At 34.7% G+C, this 20,196-nt stretch overlaps 1 protein-coding gene across 5 annotated transcripts in view; it reads left to right on the top strand.

The window, feature by feature from the left end:
- LOC145255662 (uncharacterized) overlaps positions 1-20,196 on the top strand; it is a 586,940-nt gene that overhangs the window by 469,176 nt on the left and 97,568 nt on the right. For all 5 annotated transcript variants that reach the window (XM_080114217.1, XM_080114216.1, XM_080114219.1 and 2 more), the window contains one exon: positions 10,295-10,342. The gene's annotated coding sequence lies outside the window, so the exon portion shown is untranslated. The remainder of the gene's footprint in view (positions 1-10,294; positions 10,343-20,196) is intronic.

Here is a 20,196-nt window from a genome sequence, read left to right as displayed (position 1 = left end):
TATTTATTGATACAAAGAACTCCGGATATAACAATATGAAAGCTGTTCACCACTTATAACGAGTTGTAACTTCCATCTATAACCTTTTTTACACCAGTAATCATTTTAACTAATTTACATATTGCTTTGCAAAAGAACATCTCATTAATTTTTATTTTCTAATTCAATGATTATTTTTTATTTTACTGTAACATGGTTCAATTTACAAATATTTTTTACATTATAAACTTAGCATTATAAGCTTAGCATTTTGTTTTAGGAGTCTTTCTTATTCTTTTCACTAAATCTACCTCCAGGGATTTTTTCTTCTCTTTTTGGTTAGGAAATCATTCCAGACAAGGCATAAACCCACCTGCTGTAAGAATTAAAAAAAAAAAAAAAAAAAAATGAAGAAAAATATTACTAGTCAAAAATTAGCTATTAGATAGATTCCAACCCAGGAAACAGTAATTCTTTTCTCTTTGTCAGAAACATTGTTCATGGAATGTGAGAACTAAAGAAGAAAATAAGGGAAGCAAGAGTTACAAGGTTAATGAGTAAATCCAAGGTCCACTTTCTAGTTTTGCTAGTCTTAGTTTCCTTTATTTTCGCGAGTCACAGTGTGAAATGGATTCCACTAATCTATTATACAGTTGTCTGCATGTATCTCTGTGTATGCCTAGGTAAAAGGATATATTCTTGATTTGCGTTGCCCTGGATGAATAATACCTGTAATAATAATAAAAAAAAAAAATTAATTCTTTGACCGTAAGTTGATGCAGATTTAGTTAGATTAGTGATTAAGAAGAGTCCACAATTTTATGTATTAAAGGGAAGCAATTCTGTTTTTTTTATCACGGAGTTACTTCCCTTACACACTTTTTTTTCTTTTTTTTTTTTTTTTTTTTGAGGAATCTATGTAAAGAAGAATTGCTTGTACGTATATGTATGTATTTGTGTGTATGTGTATGTCCAGAGAGAGAAATAGACTGGGTGGAAGAAAAAAGATGAAGTGAGGGAGAGGAAAAGCGAGGAGGGGAAAAATAGATGAATAGGGAGATGTAAAAAGATAGAAATTTTAATAGAAATTAGGTTACACTTTGTGTGTGTGTGTGTGTATATATATATATATATATATATGTATGTATACACATACATATATACTAGCAAAGATACAGAATAATACAGATATGCTAAGGTGCCCGCTTCACGAGCACCCTTGCAGTAAATGGATGTTGTAAGAGCAACTATTTAAGGTGCTTAAATTTTGAACTTAAAGCAAATCGATTATATCAAAGTTGACATATAAAAATTGAAACAATTACAAAGAACCACAACGGGTAACATTCGTTTAATTGGTTGAGGAGATGGAGTGGACAAATGATGTTGAAGCATTTCTCCTAATAAACACCTCTGATATCTTAGCACTAAGTGAGACTAACCTACACTCCTCCATCCCCTCTAACTACTTTAATATGCCTGGATATCTCCCACTCTGCCGTAAAGACTCTGACAGACATATGCACGGGCTTGGAGTCTATATTCGAAACACCCTCCTCCTGATCAGAGAAACAAAACTAGAATCGGATAATCAAGCCTTTATGTGCTTTAGACTTAACATGCAACATAATATTAGTTACTTTTATTTTCTCTACCGCTCTCCCTTGACCCAGGACTGTACCCTAATAAACAAAGTCTCTGACTGCATAGATACATCACTTTCCCTCGACACTAGCGCACAAGTTCATGTATTTGGTGACTTCAATGTCCACCAGAGTACACAGACGCAGCTGGTATTACAACACAGCTTCTCTATATCTCATTTCTTATCACAGACGGTTATGTTTTCAACCCGTTTCCCTGACCAGCAAGAACAACACGCATCACTTTTAGATCTGTTTCTCACCGCAGTTCCTGATGATTGTGTTACGAACGCCCACAGCCCACTTAGGAATGCTGCTCATGTAGTGATAATAGTAAAAATCACCCTAAACTCTAGAGCAAAAATGGAAGAGCGATTGCTCAAAACACCAAGATATTATAAAAAGGCCGACTGGGAAGCCATCAGGGATCTCATTAGAGACGCTCCATGGCGAAATATCTTTTCACTTCCTGCCGAACAGTGTGCAAATGAGACCACTGAATGGTTCAAAACAGCAATTGAAGCACATGTCCCCACACAGAAATTTTATAGCAAGCCCCACTCTCCCCAATGGTTTACTTCCACATGTGCAGCTGCCATCGCGCAAAGGCAGCATGCGTACCACAGATTTAACCAACATAAATCTAGTTCAAACAGACAAGTATATAGAAGCCAGAAGTAACTGTAAGAAAGAAATAGCGACAGCTAAGAGAGAATTTACTGAAACCACCCAAAAACGCATCGAAGCTCAGAAATTAGGAACCCGTGACTTCTGGAAAATCTACAGCAGTGTAGTAAATAATGGGCAATCAACAATTCCCCCACTATCCAACAATCATGAAGTTGTTTGCTCAGCAACCGAGAAGGCTAACATGCTTGCCAGTCGGTTTGCCTCCAACTCCACACTAGACCCTGCTAACCACCCTCTCCCAGACTTTCCTTTGCGGACAGATGCCACACTTGACGATCTGAAAATCACTCCTTCTGATCTCATCCCGGCTGTGCTCTGCCGAAGTAGCTCCAATCCTCTCCAAACTTTACAACAAATGCCTTAATGAATCTTGCTTTCCTGCCTGCTGGAAAACTGCTTCTGTGGTACTAGCTTTCAAGAATTCTGGCGAAAGAACTGACCCAGCAAATTACCGCCCCATTAGCCTCCTCCTACTTTTTGCCAAAATATTTGAGTCCATAATTAACCAAGCTCTAGTCCATCACCTTACAGATGCTAAACTTCTCACCGACCAACAATATGGATTTAGACAAGTCCATTCCACAGCAGACATTCTAACTGTAATCTCTGAGCATATATACCATTCACTTGACAAAGCAGGGGAGGGTAGAGTGGTAGCTCTACATATCTAAGGCTTTTAACAGTATGGCGCAAAGGTTTTCTCAGGAAAATCAGATCATACGGTATCACTGGAAGAATACTTAACATAATTAAATCCTTCTTAGATAAGAGAAAAATCCAGGTTGTCCTTGATGGCCGTACATCTAAACAATATGATATAAATGCAGGAGTGCCTTGGGTCTATCCTTGGACCTCTATTATTCCTAATATTCATAAATGACCTCCCTGACAAAATTGTCTGTGAGATGGGTATATATGCTGATGACACCATGCTCTATAACAGACACAACAGGAAAACAAATGAACACATATCTAAAGAAATGGCAGAAACACTAGAGAATGATCTCCAATCTGTAGTGGAATGGGGACAAAAATGGATGGTCACATTCAATGCTGCCAAGACTAAACTGGCTTCCTTCAATAACTACAAGAAACCTTCTCTACCACCAATAGCAATGTCCAAAGACTCTTTATCTGAAAGCACATCTTTTAAACTCCTCGGCCTAACGTTCACAGGAAACATGATTTGGAACAATTACATTGAGAGCATTGCCAGGACTGCTGCGAAAAAGGTAGGTTCTCTCTACCGTGCTAGAAAGCTACTGATCCCTGAAAGTATCCTGTACCTCTATAAGGCCACCATTCACCCATGTATGGAGTATTGTTGTCATATTATGGCCGGTGCATCTGCTACTAGTCTCTCACTCCTAGACAAGGTTCAAAAGAGAGTCGTCAACCTAATAGGTCCTGAACTATCATCCAAGCTTCAGCCTCTGTTCCATCGACGCAATGTAGCATCCCTATGCCTGTTCTACAAGTACTTTAACGGTGTATGTTCCGATGAGCTGCAAGCACTTGTACCTCCTCTACGTAAATACCCCTGACAAATCCGACAAGCAGTACAATCCCACCCCTTCACAGTAGAGATCCCTAGATGTAAGAGAGCCTTTTACTCCAGAAGTGTCTTCGCCAGAACCGCTAAACTTTGGAACTCTCTGCCAAGGTTCCTGCTTCCCCAACTGTACTGTGCAGAAGTTCAAGTATAACGTTAACCGACATCTTGCTGCCCAACTCCCTACACAGTACCCCTGTAGCCTGTGTCCCTACATCAAAGTGGCAATGTGCCTTGTTTGGGGTGAAAATGTAATAAAGAAAAAAGGAGGGTGATCAGATTCAAATTCACAAAGTGATGGCTCCCTGGACGGTGACAAACCCCAACTTAGTGTGTACCATTCCTAGGTGGGGGAGTTTATGATGAGCCACGCTAAATATGACCTTAACCTTGAAAAACGTGCACGATCCCTAGATCAGAGACCATCATCACGTCAGTTTTTGTCATGATCGGTCCAGTGGTGTGGGTTGTAGGAGCGTTGTACAAACAGACACACACACTTTATATATAGATATAGAAGATGATTTGCACCATCCCTAGATGGGGAACTATCATCATATCTGGTTTAGTCATGATCAGTCCAATGGTGTGGGCTGTACAAGAATTGTACACACACACACACACACACGCACTACTACTTTTTATATATAGACTAGCAGGGGTATGCAGCATTGCCCGGGTGTGGAGAGATGTGTGTGTGTGGGGGGGGGGTAGAATAACAGTAGGAAGTCCAGGTGGAGAAAGGTGTTAAAAATAAGTGGTAGTAGCACGGGGGAGAAATCAAAACAACAGTAGGCAGACCGGGTGGAGAGAAGGGTAAAAGAAGGAAAAAAAAAATGCTAGTAGCGGGTGTGGGGAGTAACTGACATTGCCCAGGTGTGTGAAGATGGTGTAGTAAGGAACTCCGGGTGGAGATAGGTGTTAAAAAAGGGGGTGGGGGTCAAAACAACAGTAGGCAACTAGGGTGGAGAAAGGTGTAAAAAAAAAAAAAAAAAAAGTCGTAGTAGGCAGGCAGGCAGGATTGAACCTGTGATGCGAAGGCAGAAAAAAAAGTGAAAGAAAATCTGACGTCTTACCGATGCTCCATGATGCGACCGGAAGTCAAAAACGTTCAAATTAAGTGAAGTCAATCCAACTGATATGCTAACTTGCAAAAATGGCGACTCAAAAAACCGACCCCTCCTTGTAGAAAACTGCCCAGTTTAGAGTGAAGGAATTAATGTTTTTGGCCAATTTTTCAGTATTTGTCGTCCGAAGGGCCGAGCTTTAAAATGATAATATCTGGTGAGGATCCGTCACCTCTGTCGAAAGTTTTTGCGAGACATTACATACACGTACACATTTTGGCCTTTATATATATATATATATATATATATATATATATACTAGCGGGGGTACCCGGCATTGCCCGGGTGCTTGGAGGTGTGTGTGGTTTTGGGTAAATAAAAACTCCGGAGGGGGGGGGGTTAAAATAAAAAAGTTTTAGTAGGTGAGTGTGAGGATCAAACCCGAACCCTTGAGGCGAAGTTGGAAATTAAAGTGTGAAAAAAAAAACGTGCGACGTTAACCATTGGGCCACCGCAGCATACAAACACGTTCAAATTTATTTAATTACTTAGATTTGGCAGGTGCACATTTTCATTTACTGCGAGAACGCTTTTTTTAGGTGCACGTTTTAATGAGGTCAACTTTGAATGGGGTTTTTTTATTTTTATTTTCCCAAGATGTGTGTTGAGGGGGGGCAGCTCCCCTTGTCCAATTTGATTAGCAATTGTTTGATATAAGGAAAATATTTCCACATTGATCAAAGCTGGTTGCTTTCAGACATTTCCGGCGATCGCCACGGGAAAAATGCTGCCAGAATAAGTGTCGTTTTTATTATAGGAAAAAGCCTAATCCACACATGGCGAGCGAAAACTGTTGAATATTTATCTTCCTGAAGTCGAGCAAATTAAATAGACAGGCGAGCTCCATTGTTAACTCGGAGATATTACAATTTATATGTGATATAAAAAGTTTTAAGAAGTTGCGAGCCGACCGACTGCTTCTGAAAAAAGCCTTTCTTGGACATACACAAAAAGCGAACATACATACATACATTTTCGCTTATATATATATATATATATATATGACTAGCAGGGGTACTCAGTGTTGCCCGGGTGTTTGGAGGTGTGGCCGAAAAGAAAGTGAAAGAAAACATGACATGTTACCGCTATGCTAAGAAGACATAGGAAGTGAACAGCATTCAAATTTAATGATGTCAATCAAAAGTTGACTTACTAAGTGAATGAGTTCACATGGGTGCAGAAATGAATGTTGGTTGGAAGCTAGTTCAGCTTTCCGCCGATTTGTTTCCCCATGATGTTGGGGAAATCAAGCTTCCCAGAAAAAGGGGAACTCTCAAATGAATAGCAATTGTCTGATATGAAGGGTTTTCCCAACATTGATCAAAGTTAATTGCTTTCAAGACATCTCGGCACGAAAGACCACTGAAAACTTTGCATCGGTGACTTTCGCTTTATTTATTTGAAAAAGCTGAACAAACATGCAACAGAACAAAATAGCGTGAATTTTGTAAAAGTCGCTCAAATAAAAGATATAGATGATCTCTGTTCGCAAATCATAGATATTACAATCTAGGGAGTATATAAAAGTTCTAAAGAATAGTACCCCCCCCTTGAAAAAAAGCCTTTACTGGACATACAAAAACGTGCGCGACCGTTTTGTCTTTTATTATATACTAGCGGGGGGTGCCCGAATGTTTGTCGGGGTGTGTGTTGGAGGGGGTAGATCAAAATAAAAATAATAAGCGAAGTAATAACCCTGTTTAAATATTAAAAAAAACTAACAAAAAAAAAAAACAACGAAAAGTTATGGGAGGGAGGTAGGCTCGAACCCAAAGCCTTCAGGTTAATAGTCTGATGACATAGCATGACACCACAAAGGCAGGGGCTTGAGAACAGTCGAAAATAAGCGTTTAAAAAGGCAGGTAGTTGAACGTCAACATATGGTTTTCTAGGTCAAATATCACACAGTAGCAGTAGTAGAGAAAACGAATTTTGTAAGATAAAAGTTGCTGAAATATTTTCAACGTCGTTTTGTAAATCTTACATATTATAATCTAGGGAGTATATAAAAAGTTTTAAGACATGGTCCCCCCCCCTCCCGAGAACTTGCTCCAAATAAGCCTTTGCCGGACATACAGAAAAAATGCACACACACACACACACACACACACACACACACACACATACTTTGTCTTTTCTATAGATATAGATGGTGTGCACTATCATTATGCAAGATGCAAGATTTCTTCATGATCACTCCAGTAGTGTGGGCTGTAGGAGAGTATATATATACTCTTTTACATGTATAGTATGTATGTACTCTCCTACAGCCCACACTACTTGACCGTAACCTTGAAAAATGGTGTGCACCATCCCTACATGATGGAGCCTCATCATGCCAGGTTTGGTCATGATCAGTTCAGTGGTGTGGGCTGTAGGAGAGTTGTACACACAGTCACACAAACGCTACTATATATATATATATATATATATATATATATATATATATATAAATTGTGAAAAAACGGCTTGAATAATGAAAAATACTTAATATGAGAATGTTTTTATTCCAAAACTAATTGATTTAATAATAATAATAATAAAAACAGCTAAGTCTCCCTTTTCCAATTGAATGAAGAACATTTTTTCCAAATTAAATGAGCACAAATGTTTCTGATTTGTTTAAGAGCTCATATCTTTTTGTCAATAATGTAAGTACATCTGTTAACAATTTGCCACTATTTTTTTTATATGCTCTTTGGAGATTGCCTCTTAAAGAAATGTTTACTCTTGTAAAATTAGAATAGTCTTTTTATTTTGTTTTATCAAGATTACGGGTAAAGAATTTTAATTAATTCTCTGAGCAAGGGCAGGAGGTTACGAAAATTCATAGTGTTACATTAGCTAGAAGTGTGTAAAAGTTATGAACAAATTTTGAATGTCATACACAGGTATGCTTGCTATGCAAAGAGTAACATTTGAAGGATATCATTGAACAAGTGATAAAACAACAGCACCATTACTTGCTCTGGATCGAGCAAGGAGTGTGTAAAAGTTATGAACAAATTTTGCTTGTTGCATTCAAACACATTTGCACGTTTGGAAGATATCCTTGAATGATGATGGATCAAAAACTATTGAACATTCATAGCTGAAGTTTATTTGTACTAAATATGTTTGAATCGTTGGTACAAACTAAAACATGTTTATCTATCTACCTATCATGTAAAAGGAGCTTTGTGTAAGTTCCTTATGGACTCGGAAAAGGCTAGGTTGAATTTTTAAAAATTTCACACAAGGGTACTTGATGTGTCTGAGAGTGTTTTTACATAGATTTTAGTATTGGAATGCACCCAATAAACCAATAAGTATCGAAAATCAATTATATTAAAGAAGTATGTCATATTCAACCAAAGTTAACACTTTTCTATAACCTAACATAACGAATGAATTTGGAAAGTTTTGTCAGTGCACGAGCAGGAAGATGTAGCCTATAAAATCAACTCTAGATTCTTTTATAAGACAATGTAAATATAATTTCATAAAATCCACGATTGTTTTGATAAAACCGGAACACATTCGAAATGAATGTTCGTGCTTGAGCACAATTTAACCATGATACTTTTAAACTTTAATTTTTGCATTTTAAACTTTAAGTAAAGCCATTATTCACAAATAATTTTATAAATTCAGTAGTAGATTCTCTACAGTGCTATGTATACTACAATGTATTGTGAACTAAGTCATTGTAAGGAGGCATGTGAAGCCACCTCTTAGTGCACTGTGGTGGTTCTCCAATTAGAGCAGGCAATCAATCAATTTTATTTAAAAACAGGTGGTTTCACTGATTTTGATGGCAATAAAAGTATGGGAGGTGAAATTTTTTTTATCCTTATTCAATTCTGGACAACGTCAGGTCTCCCTGCTAAGTATTTGATAAGAAAATGTTACAAACAACGTCGCGGTTTGAGATTTTGAATATATTTTGTTTGTAAATTCGGTGTTGATTGATGCTAGGAGTCAACTTCTCTTCTGGCTTTCCTGATCAGATGCCATCTCTCTGGTGAGCTGAACACATGACAAAATGCATAAAGGTTAAACCATGGCAACTCTCTTTCTTCCTTCCTGGCTCTTAGACTGAAGACATTTCCATGTGGCTCGGACCAATCCCTAACTATTCTCTTGATCCAGGGACTACTAAGATGGAGAGACAATGAATCCAACATGGCTACTGCTAGTCCTGACTGAGAGTTGTCACAAATGATCTATTTTCTCGTCTGTATCAATGCCTCTCCTCCTCCCCACTTGCTGAGTGATTTGGCCACACACTGACTAAGCTGGCGGGATGCATTGATTAATCTGTTCCATAAAGAACTTCTTTAGCCCCTTTTGGGAACTAGTCAGTCAGCAGCGAGAACCCGACCAACAGCGAAGCCAGACACCCCTCTTTCTCTCTCATCCCTGTTCATTTAACATTCCAGCATCAACGATTTTCATGGGAAATAACTGCTGCCAACCTAAGACTACACAAAGGATGACCTAATGACTGACAAACCTAAAGAACTTTCTCTTCCTTCTTTCTCAACCCAGACACAGTTAAACTTTTAACTTTCTGCTGCCCAAATTAATACTGTTGCCATATCTGGGCAGGAGCTGCTAAAAACAGCCTATCCTGCCTTGACAGAGTACAAAATAGACTTCGTGGCTTAGTGGGGGATGCCCTTTTCTCTACCCTGCAACCTCTTTCCCACAGAAGAGATGTTGCGAGCCTATCCTTGTTTTATCGTTATTTCCATGGCAGGTGCTCGTCTGAACTCCAATCTCTGGTCCCCCCTCGTCAATCTTTCACGAAAAACACCTGTCTAGCTGAATCCACTGTGAAAAATTTCCCCCACTCTATATCTGTGCCTAAATCAAAACGCGGATTCCATAAACAAAGCTTCTTTCTTAGAACTGCACGCCTGTAGAACTCTGTTCCGTCTGCCTGCTTCCCACCGGACTACAACTTGGATGTCTTCAAGTCCAACGTTAACAAATTCCTAATGAACCGCCCCCTTAAGTAAACACTTCATCAAATCTCCACACTAACGTAATGTACTTGCAATAACCCTTATCCCTGAGTGGCTTCCGGGCCTTGATAAGTGGTGATCACTGTGTAAAAAAAAATAAAAATAAAAAAAAAATAAATCATTTAATTGTTTTGTTTTAGAAAAGGTTTTATTTGTTCTGTGCGTTTGTCTTTGACAGTTATTTTTATTTTTAATAACGATTCTTTGATAATTTTAAAATTTGTCCATTTAAACATCTTATTAAAGTTTTTGGTAAATTTTCTAATATATATATATATTTTTTTTTTTTTTCAGTTTTTCTGAGGATTTATTTAAAGAAAAAACTGCAACATAGATTTCAAGGTTTGTGGTTTTTATTACAAGATTTAATTTTTATTATTTAGTTAAAATAGTTATAATTTTAGCTTTTTGAATTTAATCTTGCTTATTCTATTTAAAAATGAGGGAAAACAGTGGAGTTCATTACTGTTGTTCATTTTTTTTTTTTTAATCATTAAAAAATGTAAATTCTCATAATTTGTCATATAGTTATTCACTAGCTTTCTTATCTCCAAAACCTACCACAGCCTTTACATAAAATTTTTCCTGACAACCCTCCTGTTAAGTATTTACATAATCGCCACTTTCATCTATAAAGGAGAGATAACTTGAAGGTTGCCAACATCTATGGGAAAAGTGGTGTTATAGGACTAACAAAATTTGAACTTGTAACACCCAGGCCATCACAGCCACTTTTTATTCTACAGTTAAAATAGTTCTAATTTTTAGACCTTAGAATTTAATCTTCTTGCTTATTCTATTTCAAAATAGGGAGGTATTTACTTCGCTCCCGCTGTAAGAACTGTGACACCAAGGTCAGGAAGTGGGATTGAGAAGTCAGCACCGAGAGGAGGGGGTACTGACTTGCAAAAAGTGTGTGGGTAGTCCTGTCGGCATTCTCTGATAAGAGTGCCTCAGGTGATTAGCAATAAACTAACCCTTTCTCAAAAGTGAACCTCCTTGAACAGCACAGAATCAGCATTACACAGTAATCAATTCAGACAAGGTCATTACAGGTCTCATCTCTGTTGATTTTGGGGCAGTGGAGTTCATAACTAATTTTTTTTTTTTGCCATTAAGAAAAAATGTGAACACCTATGAATCATCGTATAACTTTATGTTGAGGATGTTTGTTTCCTCAGTTCTGCGTTTTATCAGAATTTCACTATTCCAAATTTTAGAGACATAATCGAAGGCTTCAAATTAAAAGAGAAGAAAAGCAGACGATTAAAGATACCTCGATGGTGTCAACTAAAATAGCAATTCATCAACCAGTACAAAAAGATTAAAAAAAAAAAAAGATAGTGAAGCAGAAGAAATGGAAAAGAAGTTTAAAAGACAATTTAACATAGTATGTATTATTTGTATTACTGTTCTCATCTTGAGTGTTATTCTCACAACATTTCAGCTGATGTAACATCTGACCTTCAGGTGTATCTTGTCGAACTCTGGAATCTGTCGAATTTGGTAATCTGCATGGAATTTTGAACAAAACCCTATATTTAATTCACGGGGGTAGCATGCTCTCATTCTGTCAGAAGTAATAAGTAATTTGCAATTGTATTCTTATCATTTGCACTCAAGATTGAACCTTCAACCAAAACTTAGAACTAAATTTAACCTAGTGCTTTATCCATTGTTCCATAAGTCCTTGTGGATTAATTTAAATATTTATGAGCCTTTATCCCAAATTTACTACTTCTCACTGTAGATGACTACTTATTCATCTATATAAATAAAAATGTAAAAGTATGTTTATTCATAGCTAATAATCTAAAAAACTACTGAACTGATTGCCTCAATATTTTGCGATAGCGTTTTTATCTAATCCAAGCATGTTTTTATGTATTCAAGATGAAAAAAATATTACAATACTAAAAAAACTTTTGTTCAAATTCGTTTTTTCTCGACAGAAGTTAATCATTTTTAATGCGACAAAAATTTGTTGTTTTTTTTCGTCATTCTTTTCTTAGTGATTGTTTTACTATGTTGCTTTTATACTAATACAGTTTATTTTCATATATTTACAAACAAATAATTATTATAAATAAATTTTCTCTGTCCTGATAAAAAAAATTTTCAGATCGCATACATCCAAGGATATTCGTTGCTGTAGTGGTCAATATATTTAATGTTAAACAAACATATTCATTTATACTTATACACTGCGACATAAAAAAAAATTAATTTTCCTTCACAAAAATACACTCTGTAATTAGAACCCGACAAATCATTTTTTTCGTAAGTCGTTCCTTCGTTTTTCAGTAAACTTTCAACTAAACAATACGCCGGTGTGGATTATTTCATGTTCTTTTTTTCAGTAATCACTATTTTTTCAAAAATTTTGTTAATATCATTTCTTCCTGATTGCACTTGTTTTTTTCTTTTTTTCTTTTTTTTTTTTTTGTCAATTTTTACTTTAAGTCCAACTCGCTGTTCACATTTGAGATGTCAACTTTTATAGGTGTGGGTTTATTGCTTGTTAATAGAGTCAGAGATGGTTTTGTTGCCGGGTTTGAATCTCTTGACCAGCAGTAATTGTGACACCCTGCGCTGATGATTCCTGAAAGGATGAAACACTAGTGTCTGCAGGTATTAAAAAATAAAAGAAAGTAGTAACGTTCATGTGTGTCTGTGTGTACAACTCACCTACAACCCACACCACTGAATCGATCATAACCAAACCTGGTATGATGATGCCCCCCCCCCTCCACCTGGAGATAATGCACAGTATTTTTCAAGATCAAGGACAAGAGTTTAGATCATATTTAGTGTGGCTTTTCATAAACTCCCCACCTAGGTACAGTGCACACCAAGTTAGGGCATCTTTGCTATAAATGTGTTTGTGATACTAAACAAATGTTAACCGTTGTGATTCTTTGTAATAGTTTCAATTTTTATGCGTAACAATATAAGTGTCAACTTTGGCATAACCTATTTGCTTTAAAGTTCATAGTTGGGTGTCAGTCACTTCAGGAGGTAGTTAAAAAATTTTGAACACCTTAAAAAATAGTTGCTCTTACAACATGAACTTACTGCAAGGGTGCCCGCGAAGCAGATACCAAACATACAGCATAGTCCCGTGTGAAGCGCGGGTATTTTTGCTAGTGTGAGTGTGTATGTATATATATATATATATATATATATATACACACACACATGTACATGAGCTCAACTGTGTGTTGATAATGTATACTTTACGAGAGAAAACTTAAAAAAAAAAAATTCTAGTGTAGTAAACTCATACCAATAAAGATTACCAATAAAAATATTACAACACCACTTCATAAGAGATGAACTAACATGTAATTTCAGTCAGGGCATCTGTTGTGTACGACTACAGGCTCTGTAATCATAGGTTCAAATTCTGACAGTCATCTATGCTGATGAGCCTTAGGTGGTGAAACATGTCTGTGAATAACTCTTCTATCTATATTACTTATTCACAGACATATGGGCCTAAATTCCAGTATGCTATATATTTTTTAACACCAAAATGTAGTTAAAGTAAAGTATGTTTTTGGTTATTAAAGAATTTCTACCTATTGATTAATGGTTAATCATTCATGTTTTTTATGATCGCTTTTGTTGGTCCCCTGACAAAAGGAGGGTGGACCTATAAATTCACCCTTATCAGCACTTTTCTCAATAAGTATGCCTTGGAATTTTTTGAAATTTTGCACAAACATTAAACTTATGAGTAAAAAAGTAACAACGGATTTTCTGGGAAAACCCTGGTTGTCCCCCAGGGATGTCTTTCGGGGTAAAATGGCTAAAATTGACACTTTTGTGCTTATTGGATTTTTATTAAACTTTTTGAAAAGTTGTAACCAACTGATTTCTATATAATTTTGTTTGTTGTACTTCACGATAACTCTTGGGTTTGTCCCAAGGGGTTCTTTTAGCGCTAATAAAAACACTCCATTTTTGGGACTATTTTACCATATTTGTCCAGAATTTTCTGTGCATGTCTATTTAGCAGTTTTGCATAGTGATGAACTCAAATTTAAATATGTTAAGGCCTTAGGGACTTTTGGGGCTAAATGGAGAGGTAGGGGTGCAAATGATGGACTTAGTCATTTCTTTTTTTGCATGGCACAGAACTGAAATTTACATATGTTAAGGCCTAAAACTACATCGTTTGTTCATTTTCACCAGGATTTGATGTTCCCTGGGGACCTTTGGGGCTAAAATGCTGAACTTAGTCATTTTTTTTTATGCCTCATTCACTGTGCACTCATGGGGTACCATGCATGCTTCACTTGTTTGAATTAATGTTTTGAAACCTGGCATAATTCATAAAACTATAACGTCACATCAAACTTATAATTATTTTGTCAAGAAAATTTTTTACGATCTATTTAAAAAAATTATTCTAATAGCTGAGTTTGTAGAACATCATGTCAAGATTTTGGTTTCAATTTCCGGTTGCAATGAGGCGATAAATGTTCGAATAGTGGTGGAGAAACAAAATGAGATGCCATTACAACGCATACAGAGAAGGGATCTTCATGACTTCCAGAGGGTATTTCTACCTTTGAGTGTAGTTTGGGAAAGTTGTGGCCAAGTAAGATGTCTGATCAAAGAGAAGAAAGGACTGAAGGTTTGAAACATGTGTAGGTAAACCCTTTATATGCTAATGTCGTATAGCAGAGATCTAATGTACTGCTTGATAAGGCTGTGGACACCATTGATATCTTCCTGCAAGAAGTTTGTGTCAGCCAATTGTATTTATGGATAATGTTCAATGATATCCTCCACTACCAATATCCTCCAGAGTCTCCAGGTTTTTTCCATTCACTGAAAGTTTAATTATGGCTTTCAACAGACAATCAGGTGATGCAGCAGTTACAACAGATGCGATTGTTGATTCATAAGCAGAAATCACCTTCTTTGGGGAGCGTTTTGATCGGCAGACTAGTTGAAAATGTCCTCTCTTGCTACAGCTTCTACTGACTGCATCGTGACTGGGGCATTTAATTCGTGGAAATCGTCAAGTACCGCAGAAGAAACATTTTTCCCCTGCTGCAGACAAAACATTTTCAAAAGTACAAGAAACCTCACAAGTCACTGATGGGTTAGTAGAAGATGGTTAATACAAGAAACCTCACAAGTCACTGATGGTTTAGTAGAAGATGGTTAATACAAGAAACCTCACAAGTCACTGATGGTTTAGTAGAAGATGGTTAATACAAGAAACCTCACAAGTCACTGATGGTTTAGTAGAAGATGGTTAATACAAGAAACCTCACAAGTCACTGATGGTTTAGTAGAAGATGGTTAATACAAGAAACCTCACAAGTCACTGATGGTTTAGTAGAAGATGGTTAATACAAGAAACCTCACAAGTCACTGATGGTTTAGTAGAAGATGGTTAATACAAGAAACCTCACAAGTCACTGATGGTTTAGTAGAAGATGGTTAATACAAGAAACCTCACAAGTCACTGATGGTTTAGTAGAAGATGGTTAATACAAGAAACCTCACAAGTCACTGATGGTTTAGTAGAAGATGGTTAATACAAGAAACCTCACAAGTCACTGATGGGTTAGTAGAAGATGGTTAATACAAGAAACCTCACAAGTCACTGATGGTTTAGTAGAAGATGGTTAATACAAGAAACCTCACAAGTCACTGATGGTTTAGTAGAAGATGGTTAATACAAGAAACCTCACAAGTCACTGATGGTTTAGTAGAAGATGGTTAATACAAGAAACCTCACAAGTCACTGATGGGTTAGTAGAAGATGGTTAATACAAGAAACCTCACAAGTCACTGATGGTTTAGTAGAAGATGGTTAATACAAGAAACCTCACAAGTCACTGATGGTTTAGTAGAAGATGGTTAATACAAGAAACCTCACAAGTCACTGATGGTTTAGTAGTAGCTCTACATGATGTAAGGTTGATATAATATTTGGCTTGTTTCTGGGCTGTTTCTACAGAACAAATTAAGTCAGAAGCATCTTTCAAATTGAGTTTCCTTTCTGAGAGTCATTGTCGAATTGTATGAGAGCAAATGCCTGTATTGAAGGCATCACAAACTGCTTGGCCATGACGTTCTTCAGCTGTTACTGCCTCAAAGCGACAATCCGCAGTAAGTGAATCTAGCTTCTGCAAAAAATCATCAATCGTTTCACCAGGTTCCTACCTAGAAGGTTGCCAAAAAATGTCTTGAATTCCCACTACTGCCATCTTAAGTTAGTTTGAGGGGATTGCTTTGGCTTTGATATCCCAAAAGTTTTGATCTTTTTACACTTACATCCTCTTTTCATAACTTTTTATACTTTTATAAATCAAAGTCCATTTTTGAAGACTCTTACCCAGTCAATGACGGGTACTTCTGCTAGTATGGTGTGCATATATATATATATATTTATGTAGAAATATATTTTCTTATTATATATCAGTCCTTATTTAAGAAGCTCAATGTAATTATAGAGCAATATTGATTTTGTGCTACCAAACAGATACTATCAAGAATTGTATAAGTCAACTGAATTAAAGAAATAAATTATAAGATGGTCAACATCATGAATTTTGAAATATAACTTTTTGTCATTTATTCTCTCTCTCTCTCTCTCTCTCTCTCTCTATATATATATATATATATATATATATATATATATATATATATATATATATATATATATATATATATATATATATATATATAAGAACAAAGAATTAATAAAACATGTTAAAACACTAAAAAGAGTTAAAAACATTTAATTTTCAAAAAAGAGACAAATTAAGTGGATTGTCCTTAATCCGCGGAGTTTTGAAAGAAATACTTTCCTTCTCATCAGAGGGTAGGAGTTAGCAAAATGCAGAATCGGATTTTGCTTGCAAAGTATTTAATGAAACTACAAGTAAGCCAAAGAGCTTACTTGGTAAGAGTTAAAAAAAATTGTGAAGCAGAGGGAATGGGGGAAAAAAGAAAAATGATTTCACGTGAATTGATGGTCGAGTGAAGAGTAGAATATCCAATAACGGTAAAATCCAAGAAAAGTTGGTAAAAGTTCCGTATCAAGAAGTAAAAATCCAAAAGAATCGCATTACTGGAAGATATTTCGATGTTATCCAAAAAGCAAAATTCTGTGAAATAATTTACAAATGGGTACAAAGAAAAAAAGAGTGAGTTCAATATATTGTTATAAAAAGATAGATAAATTGTGCGTAGAATTTTATATATATATATATATATAATGTCAATGATTAGATTAGTAGAAAGAATCTGACATAGTGCTCAATTTAAAATTCTTCAAAAAGTGAAAATTAGAGCATAATATTTATAGTCTTACTAAAGATCTCTTGTAACATTCTTAATATATATATGTGTGTGTATTTAAAGAACTTGTTTACATGCATTTGTTTACTATTGTAAACCTATTTTGTTGTTAGTGAAATGTTTGCATTTCTAATGCAATGCCACTGTTGAATCAGGAGATGTCTTGCATTTCAAGACAATTAGTTTAACCTCCCCCTTGTCTCTCCATTTGTTTGAGTTCCCTAAATGCTTGCTACCTGCTTTCATTCCACATTGCATAGACTGTTTGGTAAGAAGAAAAAAAAAAGCAACATGAAAAATCCACGATAACAACAGCCATGATATCCGTTATTTACTAAGCATGTCCAATTCTAACATTGTGAAGCGTGAGAGCGGGCATTTGGATGTTGGCTAACCCGTAGCACATTCCAAGCAACCTTATTTAGTCCAGGTATTCCTTGTACTTACCCCAATGACAATGAAACTGTTCATAAAGTCGAATTCCACACGCAAAGACCTGTTTAGAGAAAACAAACAGAAAACAAACAATAGAAAACTGACGGTAAAAAAAAAAAACAGTTGGGATTTTTTTTCGTAAATGAAGCGTTTTCTGTTCATGCTATCTCTTTTTTCTTTTTTAAAAATGCACTATGTCCCAACAATGTTGACTTTATTCATAAGCACTTGATAACGAAGGTCAAAACTATTTGTTTTACACTTTTGCAAGTGACTTTTTTTTTTTTTTTTCGTAACTTGCTATTTTCGGAAGCTTCAAACAAAGAAAAAATGTGTGCATAACCGTTTAACTCGAGAACTACTTTAAGCTGTGATTTCATTTCTAGAATTGATTTTAGCAGCACAGGATTTGTTTGCAAATAAGTAAAAATAATAAATAGTAAAACTTTTTTATAAGCAAGATTTTTTTTTTAAAATCAAACAAACGAAAAAAAAAGAAAAGAAAAAGCAAGTGATATTGGCACATGTACATTTGTTATGTAGGAATGCTAGAACATTAGTTTCAGGCACTTGTGCATCCGGGTCATTTTGGATAATTTTTTTGTTTTCCTTTTTAAGAAGTTCTTTCAAAACAGTAGACAAATCAGGAAGAACCTATCCGAATATTTCAACGTTTCATGTAACTTTTAAATAAAAATAAAACAAATGCACTAAAGTAATACAATAAAAAAATAAAACATTAATTATTTAAAGATTTATTGAATTAAAATAAAATCAAATAAAATTAAAAAAAAACAATATAAAATATTAATTATTTAAATATTTATTGAATTAAAATAAAATCCAATAAAATTTAAAAACAATATAAAACATTAATTATTTAAAGATTTATTGAATTAAAAGAAAATCGAATAAAATTTAAAAAAACAATATCAAATATTAATTATTTAAAGATTTATTGAATTAAAAGAAAATCGAATAAAATTTTAAAAAAACAATATAAAACATTATTTAAAGAGTTTTTTAATTAAAATTAAGAAAATTCTAAGACAAAATAAAACATTAATTATTTAAACACTTATTGAATTGTTATTCAATTAAAAACCACAAAATAAAACAAAGACAATTCCAAGACAATATAAACTATTAATTATTTAAACATTTATTGAATTAAAATAAAATTAAATAAAATTTTAAAAACACAAAATAAAACTAATTATTTAAATATTTATTGAATTAAAATAAAATTAAGAAAATTCTAATAACACAAAATAAAACATTAATTATTTAAAGATTTATTGAATTAAAATAAAATTTAAAATTCTAATATCACAAAATAAAGCATTAATTGAAGATTTATTGAATTAAAATAAAACTAGGAAAATTCATATAGCATTAATAATTTAAATATTAATTGAATTAAAATTAAATAAAATTCTTCAATGTTTCCATTTGAATTCATCATATTTTATTACATTTTCTCTCTGCAGATCCAAGCCTTGGATGAAAATAGTGGTCTTTGAGGCTAGAAAAAAGTCAATAGTTTTTTTTTTCTGCTCCAAAGTTTAAAAAGAAAAAAGATATTGCACATATTCAGTGTATTCACATCTATTTTCAAAGACTTATTTTGAAAAAGTGAGTTATTAAAAAGTAAAAACAAAAAGATTGGACAAAATAACAGAAATGCACAAATGCTGTGATATCCTTTTTTATTGCAAATGATTGACCGAGTTCCAATTTTTGATTCCTTCTGATAAGACATTCACAGCAAGAACTTTTCTTCCAACCACAAAGTTAAAAGATTTCTCTTTTTGTTCTATATGCCTAGTGTCAAACGGAATTTCTTCCATAAGAGATTCTTTGCAATGGCTTAATAGGTCAGTAGTATTTATTACCACTGGATCGCTTCCATACTGATTACCCCATGATTGTCTTCAAATTCAGTATCAACAAAATCTTGCCTAAATTGTACCATGAGTATTTCAATGCAAATCATACCATTGATTTTGTTAGTACCTCCATAATGTTCCTCACCTATCAGTTGATGAATCTTTCCATTTTCCATCTCATTCTGTTTTCTGTCTCATTAAGTAGTGGCTGAAAAAGTATTTCAATGCAAACTAAACTAAATCTAATATCTGTAACGTTTGTGTTCTTTTTTTTTTTATTATTAAAGGTGGTGGTGTTTGATCAGCACTACTGGGGTGCCATGATATAGCATATACGGTTTTGTTTTTAAATTCCCAAAACATTTTTTCGTGGTAAACAAATGATGATCCCTACAATAATTTAAGACTCGCATAAATTCTTGGAAACCAACTAATGCAGTGATTGCAAAAGATTAATTAACTTACATGCAAAGGAGTTTTCGAACGAAGTACTTGGGATTAATATTTATTTTTTTTTTTTGTAGTTTTAGTGGTTGAAAAACT

This window comes from Euprymna scolopes, chromosome 31, assembly GCF_053919585.1.
Source record: "Euprymna scolopes isolate OS-2025 chromosome 31, ASM5391958v1, whole genome shotgun sequence".
NCBI classification, from domain to species: Eukaryota; Metazoa; Mollusca; class Cephalopoda; order Sepiida; family Sepiolidae; genus Euprymna; species Euprymna scolopes.
Note: the sequence above shows the minus strand (reverse complement) of the source record. Positions and strands in the feature narration are given on the sequence as shown.